Below are 25,861 nucleotides of genomic sequence, written 5' to 3' on the forward strand. Positions count from 1 at the left end.
ATTCAGAGGCAAGGCCATGCCCTGTGGACATATGGCAGCTGGACTCAGGTCACAAGACTGAGTGCAAACCCCAAACTCCTACCTCCCTCCACTGGGGCTTTGATAGTGTTTCCCAGCTTGATCTGGAAGCATCTAGGTTTGAAAAGGCTCCCGGGCCTGCCACTGGCATGACTACAGCATGCTAGAACTGGTGACTCCTAAAGCACATTATTCATATCATATTTTAACACTTCCCCTGGTGACTGGTCCTCAGCAAATGTTTCTTAAACAAATAAATAAACGATCTTAAGTCATTTAACTCTCCCCGACTTCAGTTCTCTTGGTCTTTCCCAATGTTAGGTTTCCACAATGGATATGTGTCCTAATTCTCAAGCTATAGTGAGGCCTGGGAACTTCTGGGATCTGTTTGTTCAGCTTTAGACCGGCCTTCAGGCATCTGCCGTAGGAACCAAGAGATCCATCCCCTCCACCCTGAGTCCCTGCTTCTCCCAAAGTCAAGGCACCACAGCCAAGCTTGACTAAACAAGAGAAGAGAAAGAAAGTTAGTTTATGTATTGTTTAAAGACCATTAGTTCCATTTCAGCTACCAAGGATTTTTTTTTTTTTTTTTTTTGGTCATTACAGCAAAAAGGAACAAGTTCTTCAGAGGGCAGTGTTAGATCCAGGTGCTTCTTAGCATCCCCAGAAGATGCCGGGCAGGAGGCAACTAGGAAACGGCTGCTGTGTGGATCCAGGAGCAAGGCCCAGACAGCTGCCCCTCATGGTCCTGCATCCCTAAGGCAACTGCAGGCACTGGGAGTTGTCCGTGCAACATGCAAACGTAAGCTACACGACCCTCCACATCCTCAAAATGAAACTACTAAAAAGCTCACATCTTCCTGTATCCGTCTCTTCTGCTTCATATGCCCATCACACTAGACCAGCTGAAAATCGACCAGGCCTACAAACTGCTTCCCTTCTCCCAGCCCTGGGGTGTCTCTCTGATTCTACCATCTCCCTTTCCCTGTGACCTCATCCCCCTGGGCGAGCAGAACCACACTTCATTTTACCTGCTGGTTTCCCTGGCTGCAGGCACGGGGCAGGGCCACGCAAGCAATGCCCATCAGACACACTTCAGCCCTCATTCCAAGAGAAACGGTCCCAGGGTTGACCCCCCCCCCGCCCCCTGCCCGCCCGTCACAGCTGCAGAGCACACCTGTTACCCTCAATGGGGACTCTTCATCAACTCCAAAGCACAAAGGAGGCAGAGCTTAGCACCTAACACACCTGGTGCTTCTTAGCATCCCCAGAAGATGGAGAGGCAAAAGGAAAAAAGGGGAAAAAAAGGGAAAAAGGGGGGCACAGGGGGAGGCATTTGACATGCATGTCGTGATGATGGGAGAGATTTACATGTGGATGGCCCTGAGAGGTTTCCTGGGGCTACTTTTTTTCCAGGGTGCTATGAGAGCCAAGAGATCTCCACCTTGTCAGGACGGGAGAATGTATCTCCACGGGGACTTGCTACCTGCCATCTGAGGACACGTGTCTGCCAGAGCTGGCTGGCGGGAGGCAACTGCCACCCTCTTCTTTCTAGGAATCACACCTTCTCTTTCCCAAGCTCCCTTCTGTCTTCCTTCTCTCCTTCATCCTCCCAGGTTTGGAGGCATTTGGGTGGCTGCACATCTTGGCTCTCTCTGATGGGCCTGGCGGTCTTTCAGGAGCCCCTCTGCAGCTGGCCCAGGACCCAGATTCCTCGCCTCCATGGAGGGGAGCTGTCAGGGCAATTGTGCATTTGCGTTTGGAAGAAGCCCAGCATCTCTTCCACACTTAAGTAGGTGTGGGATGGTGGGTGCCCCTCTGTCATCCACTTAATCTGTCACTAGATGAACAATAGCCACTACTGATGGTGATAGCATCCTCAGACTGGGAGTATCTGACAGCTGGCTCTTTTCCCAATTTAAAGAACATCATAGGAAGCATGAGGTTGCCACAGCCCCACTGAAGTTTTCATGACATAAACAAAGGGTCAGCTGATGGCTATCAGGACCTCGCCTTAATTCAGCCACGCTTAATTCAGTGTCTGTCTTGTCTGCCATCTGGAGTGACACTGAGTATAAGGCAAAAAATCTACCTCCCACTAAATAATTTGTAGGACGAAGATGTCAATGCAGTTATCACTGGGCCTTCTCAAGAGCCAAGGAAATCTTACTATTTTGAAATGAAGGATCAGAGACCTCAGGAGGTCCTGCAATAAAAACCACTTATGTGGAGGACAGGGCTTGGCCCAGAGTCTTGCTCATGAAAGGCACTCGATAAATGCGTGCTGTTTCCGATGAGCTAGGAGATTCACTCAGACTGTTTAAGAAATGTCTGTGTGTATTTCTGAGAGCACAGCCACCTTTGCCTTATAGCACTGCAAGTGGCTTACTCCTGCTTGGATGCAGAGGGTCTTGGAATAATCATACCCGGAGAACCATTTGTTAAATGCTTCCCTTGTACCTGTTCCTCTGGTCAAACACCTTCAGTCGTTCCCTACTGCCAGTGGATTTAAGCCCTGGCTACTCAAGGCACAATCTGATTCCACTGGCCCTCGGCTGCCTATCTCGTCCTACTCTCTGCTTCTCGCTCATGTTCAGAGTCACCTTAACAGCAGGTCAGCCAGATGTCCAGTCCATAAAGGGTACATAATGAAAGGTCTTAGTCTAAGCAAACGCAAGCAAAATCTGCATTCTCAGTATAAAGCTGCTGGAATTCAACAAGACAGGATTCAGCAGAGGCTGGGAGGCTACTAGTTGGAGTAAAGGACTTGAGAGACCCAGGCTGAGAAGGGAATGGCAGGCCAAGTGTGGGAAGGGGGAAAGGGAGAGGTAACCCAGCAGCCGCAAGGTGGAGAAGCAAGTCTTGAGAGAACAGCCAGATCCTTTCAAATGAAGTGATTCAGACTTTTTCTCTTTCTGCTTTTGGAAACGGTAGCTAAGAACAAGAGCTGGCGTAGATAACGCAGCAGGCAGTGCTGTAAGTGACTTACCTATATGAGCTTGTTTAGTTCACACAAGCCTCGGAGGGAGATACTGCTGTTATCCCCATTTTGCTGATGAAGAAACTGAGGTGTAGAGTGGTTGAGTGACTTGTCCAAGGTCAAACAGCTAGTGAGTGATGGAGCCATGTCCACCTCTAGACTCCAAGCCATTCTGCCTTTTCCATCCACCCTATGTTGCTCACCCACTGTTACAGATTGGGGAGGTGGGATTTTTGTTTTGGAGAAGACCAGAGAAGGGGGAAAAGGATCAGCTGACATGTGGATTAAAACATAAAGGAAGGAATAAAGAGTTATTAATAGGAAACTGATTTATGGCCTCCCTCACTAAATATATATTGAAAAAATATCCACATAACATTTTTAAGAGGACATAAAATATGGGCCTGCCCATAGAAGACACACATTTTGAGGTGTTGCTGATTGTGCCTCCAACCCTCGTTCCCTGGAAACACACACGTTGAGCCTTCCCACCCCAGGGCCTTCCTATCCTCCCTCCTCACCCTGCCCCCTACTGTCCCCTCTCCATTTCCTGCCTGTCAAAACCCCCAGTCATCCCAGCTCATTCAGATGCCACCCTCTCTGGGCACCTCAGGCATGGCACTGTTCCTACTAGGCCTCATTTTATAGGTGTTAATAGACTCACCATTTTTTGGAACAAACAATGCTTTTTGGAACACTCTTACTGTATAATAAAGTACTGGCCTTTGTCCCTGGTTCCTAAAAGGGATCCTCTCAACCCTTGGAATTTCCCAAGTGACAGGAATGTCCTTGTTGCTCTTGGTGGTTCCTTGGACCACACCCGACTTTATGCTAATAAGGTGGCTAACGGTAGCCCCCGGAGATAGTTTCAGGATGGAGGATGGCTACGCTGGAAAAACCAACCATGTGATCCTCTGGTTTCCTTGTTCTCAGGCTCTGCTCCCCAGGTGATCGTAGCCCAACTTCCAGGGAGCGCGGGAGGTTGAAGATAGAGTTCAATCACCTGGCCAATAATTCAATCAGTCATGCCTAGGAATTGGAACTCTAATAGAAACTTGGAGCACCAAAGCTCGGTTGAGTTTCCTGGTTGGTAATATACATCAATGTGCCAGGAGGAGGATGCATCGTGAGGACAAGGAAACCTTATTTGGGGGACCACCCAGACCTTACTCTATGTATTCCTTCATTTGACTTGTCCTCATTTGTATCTTTTATAATAAAACTCTGGTCATAACTATAGCACTTTCCTGAGTCCTACATCATTCCAACAAATTACTGAAACTGAAGAGGTAGGGGAAGCCCCAGATTTGTTGGTCAAATGTGCAGGTGGCCTGGGAATCCCAGAGCTTGTGCCTAGTGTCTGAAATGAGGGTAGTCTAGTGGAGGCCCGAGCCCTTACCCTGTGAAATCTGACCTAACTCCAGGTGCCAGTTAGTGTCAGAGCTGCACGGCAACTCCCAATAGACTCTGTAGACACATGGTGAGAAAGAGACGCAGACCGTGGCCCCCTTCACAGGGCTCAGTCTAGCCAGGATGGCAGACACTGACTAGGCAACAGTAATGTGAGGAAGCTTTGTCTGAAGTGAATTACAGGGCATGGTGGGGCCTATGGCAGAAGGAGCCCCGGCACCTAAGGACGTCAAGACCAAGACCGTCTCTTATTCATCCATATCTGCAACAATCAGGATGATGACCGGGACACCCCAGGGGCTCAGGAAATTATGCCTAATTAAAATCAATGAAATACAACAGCACTGTGTTCAGATCAGACCATTTTCTACCTTGGAAATTCCTAGGTTAGTGACCGCCTCTCACCTGGCCAGGTGGTTATGCCACGTGGAAACCAGAGATATTCCCAGTCCTAAGGCCCCCCTCATTGCCCTTGACTCTCTTGGCTTGTCTGACCTCTTTTACTTTCCTATTCAACTCACTCCTCCCACCTCTCCCCTTGCGCTCCTTCTCTCTCTCATCAGAGAAAAAGGAATAATCATCACCCTCCTTCAATCAAAGGGATGGCTCAGTTGTTCCGCAATAACAATCAATAGTGATTTGGATGTGAGAGGAGAAGAGAAGACAAGAGGAATAAAGGAGAGAATTGGGGTCAGAATTCTCCCCCCACCCACAGTGCTCCAGGAAGGCCCTACAAAGCGATCCAGTTAACACTTGAAATGAAAGCTGCCTGCCACTCCCAGCAGCATCAAGAGACCGGTAGCCTCCAACGTGTGCTACAGAGAACAAAGAAATGAGAACCATCATCATCATCAGTCTAAATACTCACTATGTGCCAGGCATGGTTCTAGAGTAATAATTAATGTTTTCATAAATGATTTTTCCAGGAAGATTAACCCTTGCTCCAGTAAGTGGCAGAGTGAAGACAAGGAGTCTTATCTCTGTAAAAGCCTATCTATGACTTCAACAAGTCTTTGATTCTGTCTGAGCCTCAGCTCTTTAATCTCCATAGTAGAGCTCAGACCCGTGTCCAAGGTCACGCAAACAGCCAGTAAAGGAGATGGGGCTCGCTTACTTGGATGATAGTCAAGAAATAATACGGACAATCAGTTAAACCCTTGGCCCATACTGAATCTCACAGAACTGAGCAAGGAAAACGACTGAAAAGAAGAACATGCTTTAAAGGGTTGAATATCCTTTTACCTAACCCACAACATCATGCCCAACCAGAAGGGTATAATCATGTCACAATTACACTTCGCTTTCATTCTTAAAATACATTTTACCCAACGTTCATTGCACAGCTTAATAAAATACAGAAATAATGACTGGGGAAAAGTTAAATTCCAAACAAGTCATATTTAAATAAAAATTTAATGCTTTCCCCTACCCAAAGAAACAAATGAAAACAGGAAAGGCTTCTTCCTTAATGGATCTCAGAGATAAACACAGATACTATCATTAACCCACTGGGATTTATGAAAGTAATTTTGATTCTTGCATTTATTGAAACAGTTCTAGTTCTGGCACACTCTAAATTCTAATTAAACAAACAAGGAAAAAGGTTTTAAAATGAACAATGCAATCAAATATAGATATCCTATTTAGACACAGTAATGTTAGCATAACAAGTGAGTTAAAAAAAGAATAGGGAAAATAATTATTAAACAGATGGGTGGTGAAAAGAAAAGTTTTTTTCTTTTTTTAATGCACAAAGCCTTAATCTGAAGCCAAGCAGAGATGAAGATAAACAAGAAGTTGCCCTCCACAGCCAAAGAGCATAATACCCAGGAAGTCAAATGAAACCAATCTAAAGTACTGCCTGCAGTTAATATGAACTTAGCATCCTGATGCCAAATGAAATATTAAAGCAAGTTCCCTATTTTTAGGGCTTTGTATCTTGGTGGTTGTATAATGAATCAGGATGTGTCTTGGCAAACTTGCTGGTAGCCTGGTGGATACTTGTTTTCTGACCAAAAATAGTTGGAGTCTCTTAAACTATGGAATGGACATTAAGTGATCAGAGCACTTGAACTTGACTTAACCATCGAATCAAAAAGATTGGTCAGGAGCTCAAGACTAAGGAAGGGCCCGATACCTTGCCTGGCTGTACAAGAACCTGCTGGAACATAATGATGGCAATTAAAAGTTTAGGCAACACTTGGTCTATGGCATGCAAGACACATTTTATACAGCTCTCTTGAGAAAAACTAGGAGCTTTTCAGAGCTGAGAGCTTTAGCAGGCTGTTGGAGTAGAGCCCTCAGTCTGGAAGGTAGCAGGGCACCCCCACAGCCAGGTCCCTACTTGGAATCTGGTCAATCCCTTCACTGTCACCTGAATGATGTGCATTTCTCCACTAGAAACACTTTTCTCCTTCTGTCACCGTACCTCAGCATTGCCCAGACCACTTTACCTCTGTGTCAGGGTGTCTCCGAACTCCAGTGCCATGATCCTACCTGGAGCACCTTTTACCTCTCTGTGCCTCAGGCCCACCACCCATAAAATGGGTTGAGCCTGTTGAATTCTGAAGTCCTTTCCAGTTCTAAAAATGAAATCACACTGAGCAATACTAGATTCCAAACCCCCCCAAATTAACTTTTGGTCCTTGACAATCTTGGCCGTGGATGCTAGCAATCACCATGTTTTCATCCGGCCAAATCTCACAATTATGTTTACTCAGCCAAAGATGGACCAACAGCCACCCCAACAGCTCTTAGGAAGTTTATAACTCTGTCACCATAATCTCATGTTTGTGGGAATTTACTTTTAGGGCATAATTGACCATATAAAGTGGAGCTTAGTTACACCACCACTGAACAAGGAGTCCTTCTTGGAGCTCATTCAAAGGAGTTGTGCTGTTAAAGGACTGGGGATAAGTTACATAGATGTTTTACCAGCTGTTTACCATATGCCAGGACCTGTTCAGGGTCTTTGCATGATTATTTCATTAAAATCTCCTCTCAAAACTTATAAAATGGGTTATTATACCCAATGTGCTCAAATAGATGAGAGAAATAGATACCAAGAGGATACGTAATTCACCCAAAGACACTCAGAAGTAGAATTTGAACCCAATCTGGTTTCAGAACTAGCCCATTTCAAACAAAATTTCATTTTAAATATAGCAGTACAGCATATGAGGGACATCAGTCCTTTTATCTTCTAGCTTTTTATTTAATTAAAAAACTTTTTATTTGGAAACAATTCCAAACATACAGAAAAGTTGAAAAAAGACCCAGTGCATTTGAACATTTGACAGTAAGTTGCTAGTATTCTGCTTCATCTCCTCCATGAATGCTTTAGTGTATTTATGTTGTAACCAAAACACAACCATCAAAATCTGGAAATTAACGTGGAAGCATTGCTATCATCTCATCCTCAAACGCCATCTAGGTTCACCCATTTGTCCCAGTAATGCTGTTTTCAGCAAAAGAATCCAGTTCAAAAATCACATATTGCATTTGATTGTATTGCTATTACTCTCCTTGAAGCTGCAATGGCTTCTGCATCATTTCTTTCATGACCTTGGCATTTTTTGAAGATTACAAACTGGTTATTTCAAAGAATGGCCCCCAATTTGAGGTTTTCTGATGTAGCCTCATGATTAGACTTGGGTTTTGATCTTTGGCGGGAATATTACAGAAATGATGCTATATTCTTCTCACTGCACTTATCAGGTGGCACATAACTTTGACGTATCCCATTACTGGTGATGTTCAGTAGAGAAACCTAGCAGACCCATCAACGTAAACTACTAGTTTTTCCTTTGTAATTTATAAGTTTTTCATAAAAAGATACTTTGAGACTGTAAATATCCCATTCCTCAATAAACTTTCAAGTTATGTATGTATACATTTACTTATATTAATATGAACTCAAAGATTCTTGTTTTATTCATTGGGTTATAATCTGCACATTTTTTTTTTTTATGCTCAAAGTACCCAGTGACTAGGAGACCCTTCAAGCCAGCTTCTATGCTCTTTTGACATATTCCATCATTCTTCAAGTACCTTCTTACTTTTTGGCACAATATGATGTTCCAGGTTCATCTTGTACTTTCCCTGCCATAGTTCTGGAATCAGCCAGTTCTCCAAAGAGTGCTGATTTCTTTTAGTGGAAAATGGTTTATAGAAACCAATATGTGGGCACCGGGTGTATTCATAGCTATTGCTCCCTGCTGCCATTGCCTTCCCCGCCCCCAGTATAAACATCCTTTTCACCCCTCTCCAGCTTCAATACCCCATAAGTGTGCAGACAGCCTTCTCATCCAACTTGGGCTCCAACATCCTGCCTGAGCCACTTCAGCATCCCTCCTCTAATCCCATGATGCTCACCCCACCTCCCGCCATGCACACTAAATAAATACATACCTTGCTCAGCCCTAGCTAATGGTTTTTGGATTGGATTGTTCAGGAAGAACAGAGGAAGAGGGCTTAGCTCACCTTTAGATCACCCTGTTTACTAATTCATTCACAAGTTTCACAAAGAACGAACACTAAATAAATTCCACATTATTAATTTCCCCTTTCTGTATCTTTCCACTGAGATGCACCAGTGCCCACCATACCATTCCGCTGCTTTAGCCTGGTCAGTGTCCTAAAGGTAATGGCAACACCAGAAGAACAAAACTCATTGAAGTAACTGCTAGAAGACTTTTAAACATCAGAATTTATCTAAGGAAATCATAAGTTTCTTAACTCCTTTAAGAGCAGAATGCAGTAAGGCACACTGCCCCTGACCCATTTTTTTGGGGGGGGGGGAGGGTGGAATTAACTCAATCACTTAAAGAAAAAAAAATGAAAGAAAAAAAATTCATTTAATATACTAGTATAACTGTTTTTACATGTAGGAATGGTATGAGTATAGGAGGAAAAATGGAAAACAGCATAGCATGGGATCTGTAGGTATTCAACTCAGAGCTGATGCCACCTATGCCACTTAAAAGCTGAACGACCTTGGGCAAGTCACAGCACCTCTGTGTACTTTGGCTTCTCAATTGTAAAATGAGAAAGTGATAGAAAAGGACCAATGATAATCATTAATTGGATCATTTCACTTCTCTGCTTTTTAATCATCCCCCACTACCACCACCACTCCAAGGTTTCTGACTTTTCTAAATTCTTTACCTTGGCCTTGAGGATCCTTCATAACTCCTATCGTATTTCACTTTTACCCCTACCATATAATCTGATCATTCTGATGTGATTCCTACTCTTTGAATATATCAAGCTCCTTCCCTCCTCAGGGCTTTGCACTTACTGTTTCCTCTGCCTGAAATACTCAGTGACACTCAGATGTCAGTCCAAATGTCACCTCCTCAATTTAAAGTCATCTTCTTCTACCTCAGACATCCTTTATTATATGAGCCTGTTTTATTTTCACCATAGTCCTCATCACCATCTGAAATTATCATATTTGTTGGTTTACTTAATTATTGTCTAGTGCTCCCACCAGGATATAAGAATATGAGTACAGTAAATTTAGTTGTATCTCCAGCACCTAGGACAGTGGCTGGCCCATAGTAGGTATGTAAATAAGTGTGAATGACATAAATGAATGAATGAACAGTAGTTGTTTCATATACTGAGAATTAAGGGAGACAATAAAAGTAAAATATTTAGCATAGAACCTGGTACATAGTAAATCAACAATCTGTGATATAATAAAAAAGATCTGGATACTAAGTTCTAGTCTTGGCTCTTCCTCCAGCTAGCAGGGTAACATTGAGCGAGCTATAAATTCCCTAAGCCTTAGTTTATCATCTATAAATGCTGCAGGGTGGGTGAAAGCATCTTTGAGGTCTCTTGCAAGATTAAAATTCAATGGTGTTACCTTTCTCATGGTCAAAGTTTCCAGCCTTGCCCAATGGTAAGTTAATTCTTTGTTGGTAAAAACTGAACTATTGTTGCCTTAGCAAGCATCTCAAAAAGGCTCATTTTAGTATTGCCTGGGTATTCCAGTTTCCATTTGCTAACTATACTTTTAGCTCAAGTTTACAAGGGGTTTCCAGGCAACTTTGCAGAGTTCTTGCATTTTCCACTGCCCCTCCACTCTTTCCCCTTCCTTAATTGCCAGACACAAAACAGAGGCTGGTTTTAGCTTAACAGTCATTTGGCCCGGACCACAGGGAAAGATTTATCAAAACAGAACCCAGGAAAACTTTAAAAAGAACAGTAAAGATTGGTGTTTCACCCAGATAGCCTTCATGGAATTTCTGGACCCTGGATAGAAATCTACAATCCTGGAGACATCAAGTTTATCTCCAAAGAGAGAGTTCCTAGAAACACTATTAAAGAAGAGAACCAAACTGTGGGATCATGCATTTTGGTATTTCCAGGAAAACTGCAGAAGTCTATACCATCCACACAAAAGCTCATGAGAGTCTCCTCCATGACCCTGAATTCACTGGCTGAGCAATCATCCACTCTTGAAAACAATTCCAGGGCAACAAAGTTAAAAACAAAGTGTCTCATAGAAAAAGCTGTGTTGTGGCAGAGTCTGCCAAACCCAAGCTGGGAGCCTGCATTTGTCTTTTTTACCTTGATAGTCCAACAGAACATATGATCTACCTACAACATAAAATAAACACAGAAGAAAAAGGATAATCATCTCTTTCCATTCAGCTTGCTCTTGTTCCTTGATCTGTTTGCACCAATCGAGCCAATCTGGCTGCTGGTCTGTTTGGTAACTAGCTTCAATCAAATCATTTTTAGTGCTTCCAACAGTCCCCTCCCCTGGTTTATACCTGGAAAATCTCTCTCCATTTAATCAATTTAACTAAAGTCAGTTTACCTAGCAGAACCAGACATGAAAAGAATAGTTCCCTGTTCTTATTGCAAAATGTCACCTGGAGAAAGGACTCCTCTTATCTAACACTTCTGTTATATAATAACAGTCTCCCCATCACCCTTTTCTCCTGAAACACATTTTTAAAAATTAAGGATTGAAGCCTTGCTACTCAAAGTCCCCAGGCCAGCAACAGTGTAATTACCTTCAGGCTTGCTAGAAGTGTGGAATCTCAGGCACTTCTCCAGATCTACTGCATTAGAACTTATATTATATTTACAGGATCTCCGGGTAATTGACATGCACACTAAAGTCTGAGAAGGAATAAGTTAGAATAAAGCCTTTGAGGTATTTACTTCAAATAAAATAAACCTATTCACAACCTGTCCCTATTCATTTGGGAAGAAGGAAAAGAGATTATTAGGCTTGTCTATCATGGAGCAAAACTGACTGTTACTATATACATAATATCTATATACATAAAGTCTTTTGTGATATTATTTTGGTCTTCGAATTTATTTTTCCTCTTTATTTAGTAGGATTTCTCGTAACCCTGGAGCAGATTAAGAAAACCAGATGTATTAAGCAATATCAATGGTGTGCTAGTAAATTGGTTTTCTGGAGGGGAAATGTGCCGATTTGTACTGCTTGCCAATTTTCATGGTGTAAATACTCCATAATCAATTTCAAGCCAGCAATGATTTAACAACTGTTATGCAAAATTCCAGAAACTTTAAAAATTAGCTTTTACAAGCTGTTGCGAACTACAATGAACTACTCCAACACATCACTGAAAGACCCTCAAAAAGGAAACTTATTTTCAAGTCATGGCCACTGTTCTCTCAAACCTATTCAAAATGAAATAACATCAGGTTAGACATCCTAAATAGAAACTTTTCATTATGCCATGCCTCTGCTCCAAAACCTAAGAAGCTTACCTATTAATTATTCAGCACATATATCTAATCTGTTTTTCAAAACTACCCCTCATTCTTCATACTGCATTTATCCCATTTCATTTTCTAGACCTCCTTAACATGCCCCATATTCCCCACTTCCGTTTCCTGCAACCCACCAATTCTTTTTTTTTTTTTTAAGATTTTATTCCTTTATTTGAGAGAGAAAGAATGAGAGAGAAAGCACATGAGAGGGGGGAGGGTCAGAGGGAGAAGCAGACTCCCCGCTGAGCAGGGAGCCTGATGCGGGACTCGATCCAGGGACTCCAGGATCATGACCTGAGCCGAAGGCAGTCGCTTAACCAACTGAGCCACCCAGGCGCCCTGCAACCCACCAATTCTTGAGGCCATGATTGAGGAAGCATGTCACTCCAGTTGTTGCCATCTAACAATAAAGGTCAGAACTGCCATAGGATAGAACTAGCAATGCAAATGGCAGATGGAGAGATGGACAGCATCTGGGTGTTGATAACATCTTCGAGTTTCTGAATCAAACTTTTCTAAACTTGTCCATTTTATGGACTTTCCATTATATAAACCAATAAATATCCAGGCTTTATGCCTGCAACAGAAAGCAAACCTAATGATGGGCCTAGAAGAAAGTTCCTTGATAGAAAAACAAGCCACATTACTGTGAAACCAAATAAGGCCATCGTAAACACAACCTGTAATGGTTTCTACCAGCTCTGTAATCCTAGGAAGAGAGAAACTATTTGGAAATCTATGTAGATCAGCTAAGGAGTTGATTATGATAACAATATGTTATAATAGTTCATGGTCTCATTGTCACTTAGGTATGGAAAGGGTCTGAATGGTCTTATAATTCTACTTCCCACCAAAGGCATCCATGACAGGTAATTACCAGCCTCTTAGAGTGAATGGGAATTCATGTCCGTCCAAGGCAGTACATTCCATTATTTTAAATTCTTTGTGATGAGCTAAAATACGTATTTTTGTAATTTCTAGTCACTAGCCATAATTCTCCTCTCTTAAACCACACCGAAAAAGGCCTTGAGATATATGAAAATTTTGATCATAGCTGTCTTCTAAGTACCTTATTCTCCAGTTTCCAGACATCTCACCACTTCTTATCTACAGAAAGGACAGAGCCCAAGAGCATACCTCTAGACGTATCCCTACACATTGGTATTGGCTTGCATGAATCTATATTTTTTACACACAATGTTTCCATCTAATACAAATCTAAATTTTCTCTAACTTGACCACTAAGAATATATTACTTGAGGCGACACCAGTTGCTGCAACCAAATTTCAGTGGCTTAACCTAATAGTTATTTCTCCCTCACAAAGATAAAAGCAGGATTCTGATGGGTTATGATTCATGGTCCCAGGATCTTTCCCTCTTGTGGTTCCACCAACTTCAACACCTGGTTTCTAAAGCTACCATGGAAACAGAAAGGGCATGGAGGATCTAGTAAAAGGTGTGGTTATGGGCCAAGTCTGAAAGGGTCCATCACTCCTGCTACCATTCCACTGACCATAGCCCAGTGATATACTGTACCTGACTAAACACATGCCTGAGAAATACAGTTAGTTGTGTGGTCAGGAGAAAATGACACAAGCTTGGTGAACAGCCAATCTCTGTCATAAATACCATATGAAAAACATCAAAACATTTGTCTAAATATCTAAACATTTATAGAAATCCAAATTATTCATAAGGACAGTCAAGGACTTGACTAATTTTGAAAGGAGAAAAGGAGAGTCCTACAAGAAAAAAGATGGGAACACATTTTTTAAATTTCATTAAAATAGAAAATATTTTGGCATGGAATAGGAAACACCTGAACAAGAATGCTTCCAAAGGTTTCCTAAAGAGTGTATTAGTAAAATTCATTTCCTCTACAGCATAATAAAAGAGAAACAGTAGGTCAAAAGTAAAAACATTTATTTTTAGAAAAGATTTTCGGTTACCTGATTTGTAAAGAACAGCAATGCTGTGCTGTTATGCTCACATCATTATTAATACTTATTATTTAATAAATGAAATACAGCATAAAGGCTAGACTTGACTATGTGAAAATTAAAGCTTCTGTATGTCAATAAGCCGTGTAAAATTGGGAAAATATTTGAAATGATTGAGACAAAGAGATAATATCCCTGAAATATAAAGAAATGTTGCAAATAATGAAAAATTAAGTTCTCTGATGGAAGAAACGAAGAATATGATCAGACAATTCACAAAATACAAATTATCAGTATAATAAAATAGTTTGACTCAGTAGCAATCAAAATTAAAAGGGGGAAATGTTACCCATATTTTACAAATCAACTTAGTAAACCATTTTTAAAGGTTAGTAACCATGTTGACAAGAATGTGCTAAACTGGGGTGCCTATGTAACTCAGTCGGTTAACTGTCTCCCTTTGGCTCAGGTTGTGATCGCGGGGATCTGGGGTGAGCCCTGCAGTGGGCTCCCCGCTCAGCAGGGAGTCTGCTTCTCCCTCTCCTGCTGCTCCTCCACCCCCACCCCCGCCCCGCTCCTGCTCTCTCTCTTTCTCTCTCTCTCATAGAAATTAATAAAATCTTTAAAACAAAACAAGAATATGCTAAACCTACCATTCTCATCTAGAACTGTTTGACATAAGTATGAAGAGGCTTAAAATTGCTTTCTGATCCAGACATAAAGAATAATCAGAGAAGGTCACAGAAATTCCCATGTAGGGATGCTCATCATGGCATTATTTTTAATGGTGAAAGGAAAATATCCAATGTTTCTAAAAGGTGGTTAAATAAATTATGGCACATTTATACAAGAGAGTACAACACACCCACTAAAAGTCACACTTCTGAAAAATATTTAATAACCCTAAATACTGTTATGTGGGAAAGTAAATTAGGAAGCAAAATAATATATACTGCATGATCCTAATTTTATAGAATATATGTGTTCAGTAGTATACAATAACGTATCGATGATAACAAGTAGTTGGAACACTTGATAAAGAGAGCTAGAGCTTGCTAAACAGCTGCTGAAAATTTCTGGGAACAAACTAAATTCTAATTATTTCTATTTCTTACTCATCCGTTGGCGATCACATAGTGCTTATGATATGAACTTAAAATTTTTAAACGTTGCAATTGATCCATAAACAGTATTGTAAACCACAACAGAGACTACTGAGGAAGTGTGCTGAATTCCCATTTCTCCAAGAGGAGGGAGCACAAACAGGATTAAGGAATTCAAAGACATCTATTAGGAAACACCGAAGTGCTTCTTCAGTACCTTCTGATGTGAAAACAATATAACTGCAGGACTGTTTCCTCTTTTGGTGAGGTCTGTCTTCCTGAGGAACCCCTGTCTGGATGGGACAAGAATCCTAGGGACTCCTCTTCAAACCAAGCAGTCAGATGTGATTACTATCCCTTTGCCAAGGAAGTCAAAATTTGGATCGGCTCTTTGAAGTGCCCCATTCATTGCCACTGCAGACAACCCACAGTGATGCTGCTGAAAGCCGACTCTAGCACTCCAGTACCAGAGCCTGCCAACTAGTGGGTGGCCCAGAACCAGATTTATCAATGCTAGCAAGAGCGTGGAAATCGAGGCCCACTCCATGGCCAATAAGACAGCTGAGGGTGAGGATTCTCTCCCAGCCTCACTCTCTTGGACACTCCACTCCAAAAACAGGCCTGGGGTCCCAGCATTAGAGCTGCTTGTTGGTACAGAGCTTACAATTTACACACACACACACACACACACACACACACACACACACACACACACAGCTATTTTCCGATCAGACCCCTCTGCCAAGGCAGGTTATTCAGAGGAGTTCTGACATCAGAACCTCCCCTCTTAACACCTCCAACTTAGTATGGAATCCACATCACTAGCCAAGAGAAAGGGTTAGGTCCTCAAAGGGAAATAAAATATGGAAGGTTGCCCCTTCAGAGGCCTTATGCAAATCTATCCAGCACTCTGCCCAGGAAACTTTCTGTTCTGCATAATAATGAGTTTTGGAGAACTTATGACCACATCTATCCATCCACAGAGCTCCAAGCCAGTTTTCTCGAAGCCTCAAACTCTCCTGTTATATTCAAGGAGTAGTGGGTGGGTATTTGCTTTATAGCTACATAACTAAAGGGCCCTCTGCAAAGTGGGTCTTCCCAGAATAAAGAAATTTTGTTCCCAGATAAGGAAATCACAAAAGCTGGAAATAGAAATAGCCAATAACCTTAAAGGGCAGTTTGCCTTGCTTAAAAGGAAAAAAAATAGATTTAAGTTCCACTTCACCGGGCCTCCTATATCTCAGAACAACCTTTCTGGATCCAACGAGGAGATCAATACATAACTTTTGTGACCAATAGATTTTTCCCTGCTGCAGTTTTAACCATCTAGGACTAAGTCATGGTAAACAAAGGTCATCTCTTTGAAGTCAGTGATTGAGACCAATGAACTGCCTGGAGTGCTTTGCTGTTGAAGCTCAGTCTTTTCATCTGCAAGATGAGTCATAATGCCACCTGTTTCTCAGGATGCCATGAAGAATGCATGATGTAATAGATGCATGCACGTTGGACACATGATATAATACATGTACAATAATCTGGCACAAAGAAAGTGCTCAGAGTTTCCTTCCCCACTCCTCCCACACACCCCAAACCCTCCACACCCTTATCATGTACAACAAAGAAAAAACAAAAATAAAAACCAAAATGCTAATCCAAATGGCATGCATGTGCTTTCTATATTGTGTTCTTCAAACTCTATCAGTGATTTTCTGCCTCCAAATAAAATCTCAGCAAAACCCTAAAATGTCAGCAGAACTGATGAACCTGTTCCTAAAGCAGCTTGCTTAAAGCTCCATTGCCTCGTGAAAAACACCTGTTAGCAAAATGCAATGTAAGCATCTCTGCAGACCCCAGGTTGCTTTGGAATATAGTGCAGAATACACTGTGATTCTCCTATGTTCACAGGAGGAAAAAAAGCAGGTGGGAGCTTCCATTGGCTCATTTAAACCACCTTGGAATCTGGCAACACGGGTGTTCTCTGCATGTGAGGAAAGCACCCAGGGCAAAGCTGAACACACCACCTGTCTCCGTTAGATCTGGTGACATACAGAACCATTTGTTCCTTGCTGTTCTCAGCACAAAGCTAAATATATTTTTAATTAAAAAAATAATACGGTGCCATCCAAGTGATGTCTTCATTTTTATCTAAATCAAGCTCTGCAGGCCTATTCTCACATGAAGGGGAGAAATCCTCCCCACCTCCGCCCCCCGCATTAGCTGGTTGATACACTGCTCAGAATGGACAGAGAAGTCTGGGTGGTTTTTCCTATTGACGATTACATCCTCCTGTCTCTGAACAGCCTAAATCAAATTCCCCCACACTTAGCAATGATGATGACACTATGTTACCCACCATAAACTTTCACTTTTCAAAGCCCTTCCACACTTATTTCATTAGACCAAAAGCCAAAGGTTAGGGGAAGGTATTAATTACATTAATTATCATCTCTTTTAATGTAGTCATAAGTAGAACCCAGGTATCTTGACTCCTAGGTGGGCCCATTGCCCACGAGAGCCCAGGATCACTTCCACCTGGCAAGAAAAAAAAAAAAAAACTTGTTTTAAGATAAATCAAAGGACTTTTTAATTTCTTCCAATATGAAGCTTCATCCTTGATAACTACCACCAGTTAATGGATGACATTTCATTACATTTTGTGACACATCTAGCATTTACCAAGCCCTTTCACAAATTAGATTAAATCATATGAAATGCTGCTATTTGGCTTATTTTGACTTACAAAAACAACAATTTCATATGATTCAACCTAATATTTTATCACTTTCAACCTTCTGTAGAATAAATAGGTTCAAGCTCTTAGTTTTATTGCAGGTCTGGGAAATGTACAAAGCAGAAATAAACCTAATTACATGTGTGTGTTTATAGATAATAAAGCATAAATCATTTGACTTAGCCACTGAGATACAGCTCCTGACATGCTATCAGAATAATAGCAGTATGTAAATAATAAGTAAATAAATAAATAAATACAACTATAAACACTAAGTACCTTGCCTCTAACTTATTTCTTATTAGCTTTATTTTTCCAATCGTGGTTGATCTCTGGAGGTAATTTGGCTAACACAAACAGCTTCCAAGCTGGAGTCCCTACTTATTTCAGCCTGTACTCTCCAGATACTGAGAATGCAGGTAATAACAGCCTTCTGTACGCCTTTTATTTCTTATTCTTAACCAGGAAATTATGGAGTTTGGTTCATTTATTTAAGCTGCTTCTGCTGACTTCTACTTTGCCTGCCAACCTTTTTTTTTTAGTCATATACATACTTTCACTGCATTACTGTATTGCATTGTAATAGTGCTGTAATAACGAAATTTTTCCATGCAAATTTCCCATCACTGCTACAGCCCGCTCCCTCCTGGAGGAGACAGTTGTACCATTCAAAGAGACTGAACGTTTTGCAGAGTTTGTGTGGCCCCAACCAGGAAAGCTCTATCTGCCCCAAAATAGTTTTACAAGATAACCATATTCTAGCACTATGTTACTCCAGATCCTGGCCAAGTTTCAGGGCTAAAACTTAACATGTGGTTTAACATAAACCTGGCTCTTCTTAAAGAAGGCATATTACAGAATCTACTTCTGCCATCGTTGTATTAGGCTTACACTTTTGTTTTTTGCTTTTTAACTCAGAAGACATTCATAAATCCTCTATGTGGGATCAGCTGTGCCTGTTACAGTGTTCTCCCTCTGCTGAGGTCAGTGCCCTGAAGGGTTCTAAAGATACAGGGCATAAGGCTTTGGTATCTATCATGGTCTTTAACCTAACTTTTGCTATCTTTGCAACATCACCCCTTCCCTCAGAGTACAAAGGTCAAGTGATAGTCCACAGTGGGACTGGACCCACAGTGGGCACCAATCAAAGGCTTGCCTCCGTCAAGTTGTTTACTTCGATGGCTAAATAAAAGACTAAGACCCTAGACAACTGATCTGGCCTCTTCACTCTATTTTTCTCCACCTGGCTGCCGACGTAACTCCCGTTATGCTCCCCTTCCCCTTCATCTCCTAGGTACCATGTATGAGAAAGCTAGAAATCGTACAAGAAAATACGTAGCGGACCAGAAGACAGCCATTCCATCTTCCGTACTTGGGAGAGAGGGCCCTTAGACTTGTCTTGGGTGAGAAGAGACTCAGATCCAAAAAACCTTTCCAAGGTATTCTCACAGAACCCCCAGCAGGAATCAACTGGGACAAAACTGTGTACCTCAAAATGTCGTAGGAATTAAATGAGATAACCAATGAACTGTTCCAGGAACGTGGGGCTGAATATCTGTTCCCTTTTTTTCTCTTCTTTTCCTTGATGGAATTGAGGAGAATAACATGGATCCGAAGCTACTTTGCAACCTGAAAAGAATTTCTGCAGGAACAATGAATTTTGAAAGCTAATGTGAAATCCGCTACTCACTAAATTCAATTTCTTTCCAGAGCATTCATCACTAAGCACATTTTTAAACTGTCCCCAGCGTTTTTTTTCCCCAACCTGCTTGGTTTAGAAATATTTCAACGTTAAGTTTGGGAGGAAAAACACATGTAATTAATACTGAGAAAAAGTGTTGAAAGAAGAGCAAACCCTCTTTTCCGCAATGAACACTGATCTCCTCAGTGCAAGTCAGCTGTCCTGAGCTAGACCACACTGAAAGACTGTGACTCCAGAACCCCCAAGTACTGTGTAGGGTAAACTGGATCAGTGCTAGCCACCAGCTCTCAGTCAGTTTGCTTAGTCATTGGCAGAGGGAAGAAACAATCGTAACTTCAAGGGCAACTAGATGGGCTGGGGGGAATAAAGAACTCCCAAAGCACTCCATGAAAGAAATGAGTGATGAGTAGGGGAGGGGGACAAAATTTAGAGGTGCCCCAAAGCAGGAGCGGTATGAGGAGGAGAAGCGCAGTGATGTGGAGGGGCAGGAGGCTGGGGCCAGCACCCTAACCAGGACTGTAAGAAAGAAAATTGGCAGAGAGAAATTTTCTGTTCCAGATAGGTGACTCGGGACTTTTGAAACTACGATTAATATTAGACTTTATTTTTTAGAATAATTTTAGATGTATGAAAAATTGAGGAGATAGCAAAGAGAGCTCCACATACTGTACCCCTTCCCGTTATTAATATCTCTTATTAGTATGGTATATTTGTTACAGTTAATGAACCAGTATTACTGTATTACTATTAACTCAAGGCCATAGCTTATTAAGATTTCCTTAGGTTTTTAACTAATGCCCCTTTTCTGTTCCAGCTAACACTTTACATTGAGTTGTTATCTCCTTAGGCTCCTCTTGGCTATGAAGTTTCTTAGACTTTCCTTGTTTTTCACGACCTTGACAGTTTTGAGGAATACTGGTCAGGTATATTATAAGATGGCCCTCTATTGGGATTTGTTTGATGTTTTGTCATGATTAGACTGGGGTTATGGGGTTTGGGGAGGATGATCAGAGAGATGAAAATGTACCACATACTATCAATGTTTTATGACTGTTGATGTTGACCTTGACCACCTGGCTGAAGTAGTGTTTGTCAGCTTTCTCCACTATAAAGTTATTCTTCCCCCACATTTCTATACTGTCCTCTTTGGAAGGAAGTCATTATGTGTACCCCATACTTAAGGAATGGGAAGTATTTTACCCCAGGAGAATTTTTAAGAACAAAACTAATTTTATCCTAAATTATCTATGTGCTACTATCCCCCAACTGGTATCTCTAGTAGTTAAGAGAAGTCTACTGCCCACAAATGCCAGATATGAGAATTGTTTGGGGGAACCAAGGAAAAGGGGCTAGAAACTACATGTGGGCCCATACAGGGCAGACAGAGGAGAACAGATGAATCACATGAGCTCAGGAGCAACCAGAAATCGGAGCAAGAATGGGCCATGAGACCATAAGCTTCCAGGATTTTAGAGCACCTGGGATGGAATTCAAGTCCATTTTATGTATATTCCAAAGAACAAGTGACCCCAGGTAACATCTGAGTTACACATTTATCTGCACTTCAAGTATTTATTTAACAGCTACTAAAAGATAGGCACTGCACTGGGTGCAAGGAGCTAGGGAAAGACACAGTGATGAACCAAACACTGCTTCTTCTCTAAAGAGCCTTAAGGAAATCTGAATGCTACCAGCTTAATAAGCCTCCTAGTCTTGCACTTGCTCAATTCTTCCATTGGCTTATTATCTTCACAATATGCCGGGGTCACTCAGAAGCAACGTCCAGAAGTGGCTGGGAGCAAGAACTTTGGTCCTTCCTGCCCCAGTAATTTCTCCCCCATAGCCAACTCAAATATTTTTTAAAAGAGTGTTCTTTGATATAATTCATCACCATTTTATCAATTTTATGCATCCTGTAAATAAAAGCAGCTTGGGAAGATTTTTTTAATTTTATGGATTTTGATAAACTAAGAAAAACAATGTGTGCTTCCTTTACAAATTTACTTTCAAGACAAGTAAATCCCTATCTCACTCTCCACCCCCAGCAACAAGATTACTGCCTCCAACTCTTCCATGTAGAAATTCTGCAGCCACCACATGTGACATTGTAGGCAATATACTCTTATGGTTTTTTGATAAATAAGAAAACGCAAGCACAAAAATGATGGGTGATCGCCCAAGCTGTTGGATTTGTAAATCACATTCAGAACCAGGATTAGAACTACTCAACTCTGAGCCTGCCTGCTGAACCACAGCACTCTCCATTTTAAAATATTTAATAGCCTGGGCGCCTGGGTGGCTCAGTTGGTTAAGCGACCGCCTGCAGCTCAGGTCATGATCCTGGAGTCCCGGGATCGAGTCCCGCATCGGGCTCCCTGCTCAGCAGGGAGTCTGCTTTTCCCTTTGACCCTCTTCCCTCTCGTGCTCTCTCTCTCTATCTCATTCTCTCTCTCAAATAAATAAATAAAATCTTTAAAATATTTAATAGCCTAACGTGTACATGGACAGCTCAGGCATGTGAGATAATGCAAGAAGTACAATGACACTTTCTGCAAATGTTTTGTGTTCAAAACAGCAGGAGATAAAGCAATTAAGGACATGCTGCCAAGGAGTGACTGCCATTCTGAAAATCACACGTGCATTCAAGATAGAAACGTTCATGAGCACGCCCCTTTAGCTGTACCACAAAGGACAGGAAGTGGAAAAATAGCAACTCTGGCCATAAGTTAATGCTAATATTTTGAAATAAAACAAAAAATGTACCTATGTAAGCTACAAATACCGATTCCATGCATATCGAATCAATGCAATTGACACACATACACATAGCACCATAGAACATTTGACCAATAGGAAATCTTGGATCATCTCAAGCCAGGGTTTTCAAATGCTTCTTAAGCATTCAAATGAAATATTATAAAAATAAATGTATCATTTTAGTTGAGTGGATTGGCCCAGTGACCCCCCTGGCTCTGAAGAGAATCAGATAAACACTGAAAAACCATTTCTTTAATCCAATTTCCTTATTTTATAGGACTATTTGAAAATATGCCAAGATTAAGATAAAATTGTGTGAGCAGCAGTGAGGTAGGGCTGTGTGTGTGTGTGTGTGTGTGTGTGTGTGTTATTCACAGCCCTGTGCTTATATCTTCATGTTCCAAACGTTTGTAATAACTGCTGAAGTTTTTCAAACTCAAGCCTGCAAGGGAATCACCTGGACAGCTGATAAAACACAGGTTTCTGAACCCTAACCCCAAAAATGCTGATTCAAAGGTCAGAGTGTGGTCATGGGTTTGCATTTCTAATCAGCCCCCAAGTGCTGCTGGTGCGACTGGTCTGGGACCCTCATCTTGAGGATCTGCACTATAGGACATTGTGCAGGTATAGCCTTGCACTACTGGAAAATGAGGGCACCAAAAAAAAAAAAAATCTCCCTTTCAAGCTCTCATGCCCAACACAATGCAGTACTTGCAAATGTTTGCTGAACAAATGACCAACAAGTGAGACCTCTAGGATTTCAGGTTAGCAGCTGCCACTGAGCAGCTCCATGACATTGGATACAACACTTCTCATCATTGGAAAAGTGCCCAGGTTGACCCTCAAGGCCCTCCCACAGATATCCTCATTCCATTATGTTTTTCACCGTTTCCAGGCTGTGTCCTCTGGCAAGTTTCAGTGAAGGAGTCTCAAGCCGTGTCTTCTATTTTCTTTTACCTTACATCTTCTCTTTGCACCCCACATTCACTCTCCTCCTTGCTCCACCATGTTGTAGGCCCTGAACAACTGACCCTATGGACTAAACCAATGGGTTCCCTTATCCCCTGACTTCTGGTTGGGTTGTACCAATAGAAGGCACTGGCAGGAGGTTAGAGGTAGCAGAAGAGTGAGGTCTCCAGAGTAATCCCTACTAAGGTGCACTGAGTGGGCCGTGTTCAGTTACCAAAGGGCTCAGCCCCTGTCAGGGGGCTATCTGTCAGCTGCCCTCCCTAGGGGTCTGGTAACTCTCCATCCTCTCCCCTTCAGGACTAGAGGGAGTATGGCTCCCAGCTGTAGCTAGCTCTGGGCCACCGCTCTATCAATAGTTCCTATAAACACTACACTCACATTGGAAAGTCATCATTTGATTAAATTCTCCTCAACTTGCCAATTCAACGGTCTCCTCCACTTTCTGCTTAGGACCCTGACTGATATACAAGCAGCGTACCAGCTGGGGCCTTTGACTGCTCTCATGAGAGCTCCTGGCTTGGAGACCTCCCACTACCAATGACTTACTCTCCCTATGCTAGTTCTGATTTAGTAGAACTACCCACCCCTTCTCTATCTCACGCAGGGATGAGAAGATAAAATAGTCTATCAGAAATCAGTTCACACTTTCAGAAATTCGAAGGTTCATATTCAACCTAATTGTAGCATTTGATGAACACCATGGCTTAAAAATTCAAAGCTATATACAAAACAAAGTTCACACATGGATTTTTTTTAAGACTTTATTTGATTGTTTGCAAGTATTTTGCAAGGAGATTGATTCTTTCATTAGCAGGATGCCTGTCATTCAGTAAATGTTAGCTATTACTCAACAATGTAAACTGAGCTCTACAATGTGCCAGGCACTGGGTCAGGCCTGGTGTCTATGAAGGCCAACAGAACAGTCTCCTCCTCTGCCCTCCTGGAGATTACAGTCTGGCAAAAGAGGGAGATATTATTATTTTTTTAAAGAAATATTTTATTTTATTTTATTTTATTAAGATTTTATTTACTTGACAGAGAGAGAGAGACAGCGAGAGAGGGAACACAAGCAGGGGGAGTGGGAGAGGGAGAAGCAGGCTTTCCGCTGAGCAGGGAGCCCGATGTGGGGCTCAATCCCAGGACCCCGGGATCATGACCTGAGCTTGAAGGCAAAGGCTTAACCATCTGAGCCACCCAGGCGCCCAAGAGGGAGATATTAAAAAATGAATTACAGAATTTATTCTTAAATTGCTATTGTGATAAATGCTGCATAGGATCGATGCTAAGAGTATATAAGGCCAAAGGGGCAAGATGGGGGTGAGAGGAGAGGGGCAGGGGGCGGGAGGTTATAGGGAGGGTAGCCTGACCTTGCAAAAGAAACAGCAGGTTTCTTGGGGGGGGAGGGGGGCATACTTCATCTCACAATGGTCTTTTCTGAATCTTCTTTTAATGGAAATTTAAGTTTAAAGAAGAAAGACATAAGGAATGCAAGTTCTTTGAAAAGGCTGAGGCAGGGAATTCAAAGAGGGAGAGAAGGAGAAACAACTGTCCAGCATGAAACATTATTCAGCAAAGATTAAGGTAAAAAAAAAAAAGACAAATATTGTGATTGTTACACGTGTTTTCACACCCAGAGAACAAGTCTATTTTCTATTTTTGTCCTAAACTATTTTTATTCCATATTCACAGTCTACTATGTTTAGCTTTCTCTGCTGAAAAATTCAAAGTATTCAAAGAGAATGGGGAGACTCTTTTCTTTCCTTTAGGATGTTTTGTTGGAATTGTTGTTAAGTTTCCCAAAGAGTCATTCTAAGTGTTCAAATTACTTAAAAGGAATTAAAAAAGTGAACCAATTGTCAAATAAGCTGAATTTTTCAAGCAACAGGCTTGGTGTTAATGAGGGGATCTCAACATGGCCCTTTGGACACTTACCTGCTCTATACCTATTTCAAACAGACACCCCATTAAAGGCCACACACACCCCATTAAAGGCCAAATACTCACAGGCAACACCACTGTCCTTTCAGGTGAATTTGCTCTGCCTTAAGTGTGTCTGGGTCTTCTTTCAGGCTGCCCCCCCAAACCCCCCCTCCAGTGCACACAGGTGCCTGCCCTCCCATTTCAGAAATGACACATAGCAGTCCTCCCAGAGTGTGATACCCAGAATTTCCATCTAGTCAGCACTGGGCAATAGGGCATATTACCGATTTTCATGCAATTTACAGAAGATCCTGGTACTTAAGATGGTCTTCAATTATTTAAAAATAAGACTAAAAAAGCTAGAGGCAAGTCATGGTAAATAGAGCAGGAAATGAGAAAGCCCAGCAGGAGCTTTGTCTTCTCTCTTCCTTGTCTCCTTGCTCTGTAGCTCCTCCCCAGCAAGCCCCTTGTCTTATCTCAGTAGCTTTTTTGTTACAGAAGATGTGTGGCCCATATACACAGTGACCAGTGGCCCTAGGTGCAAATACTCTGCCCCTTCCCCA

General features: G+C 41.8%; 1 protein-coding gene across 7 annotated transcripts in view; it reads right to left on the reverse strand.

The window, feature by feature from the left end:
* The window catches only part of NCALD (neurocalcin delta), a 371,302-nt gene that overhangs the window by 196,371 nt on the left and 149,070 nt on the right, over window positions 1-25,861 (reverse strand). Inside the window, exon 1 of one of the 7 annotated variants that reach the window (XM_025870925.2) lies at window positions 3,008-3,024. The exons of the other annotated variants lie outside the window; for them this stretch is intronic. The gene's annotated coding sequence lies outside the window, so the exon portion shown is untranslated. Of the gene's footprint in view, window positions 1-3,007; window positions 3,025-25,861 lie in introns of those variants that run through there. 7 annotated transcript variants of the gene reach the window in all.

Source organism: Callorhinus ursinus, unplaced genomic scaffold (assembly GCF_003265705.2).
Source record: "Callorhinus ursinus isolate GAN/ISIS: 27379988/994484 unplaced genomic scaffold, GSC_fseal_2.0 scaffold5, whole genome shotgun sequence".
Taxonomy (NCBI): Eukaryota; Metazoa; Chordata; class Mammalia; order Carnivora; family Otariidae; genus Callorhinus; species Callorhinus ursinus.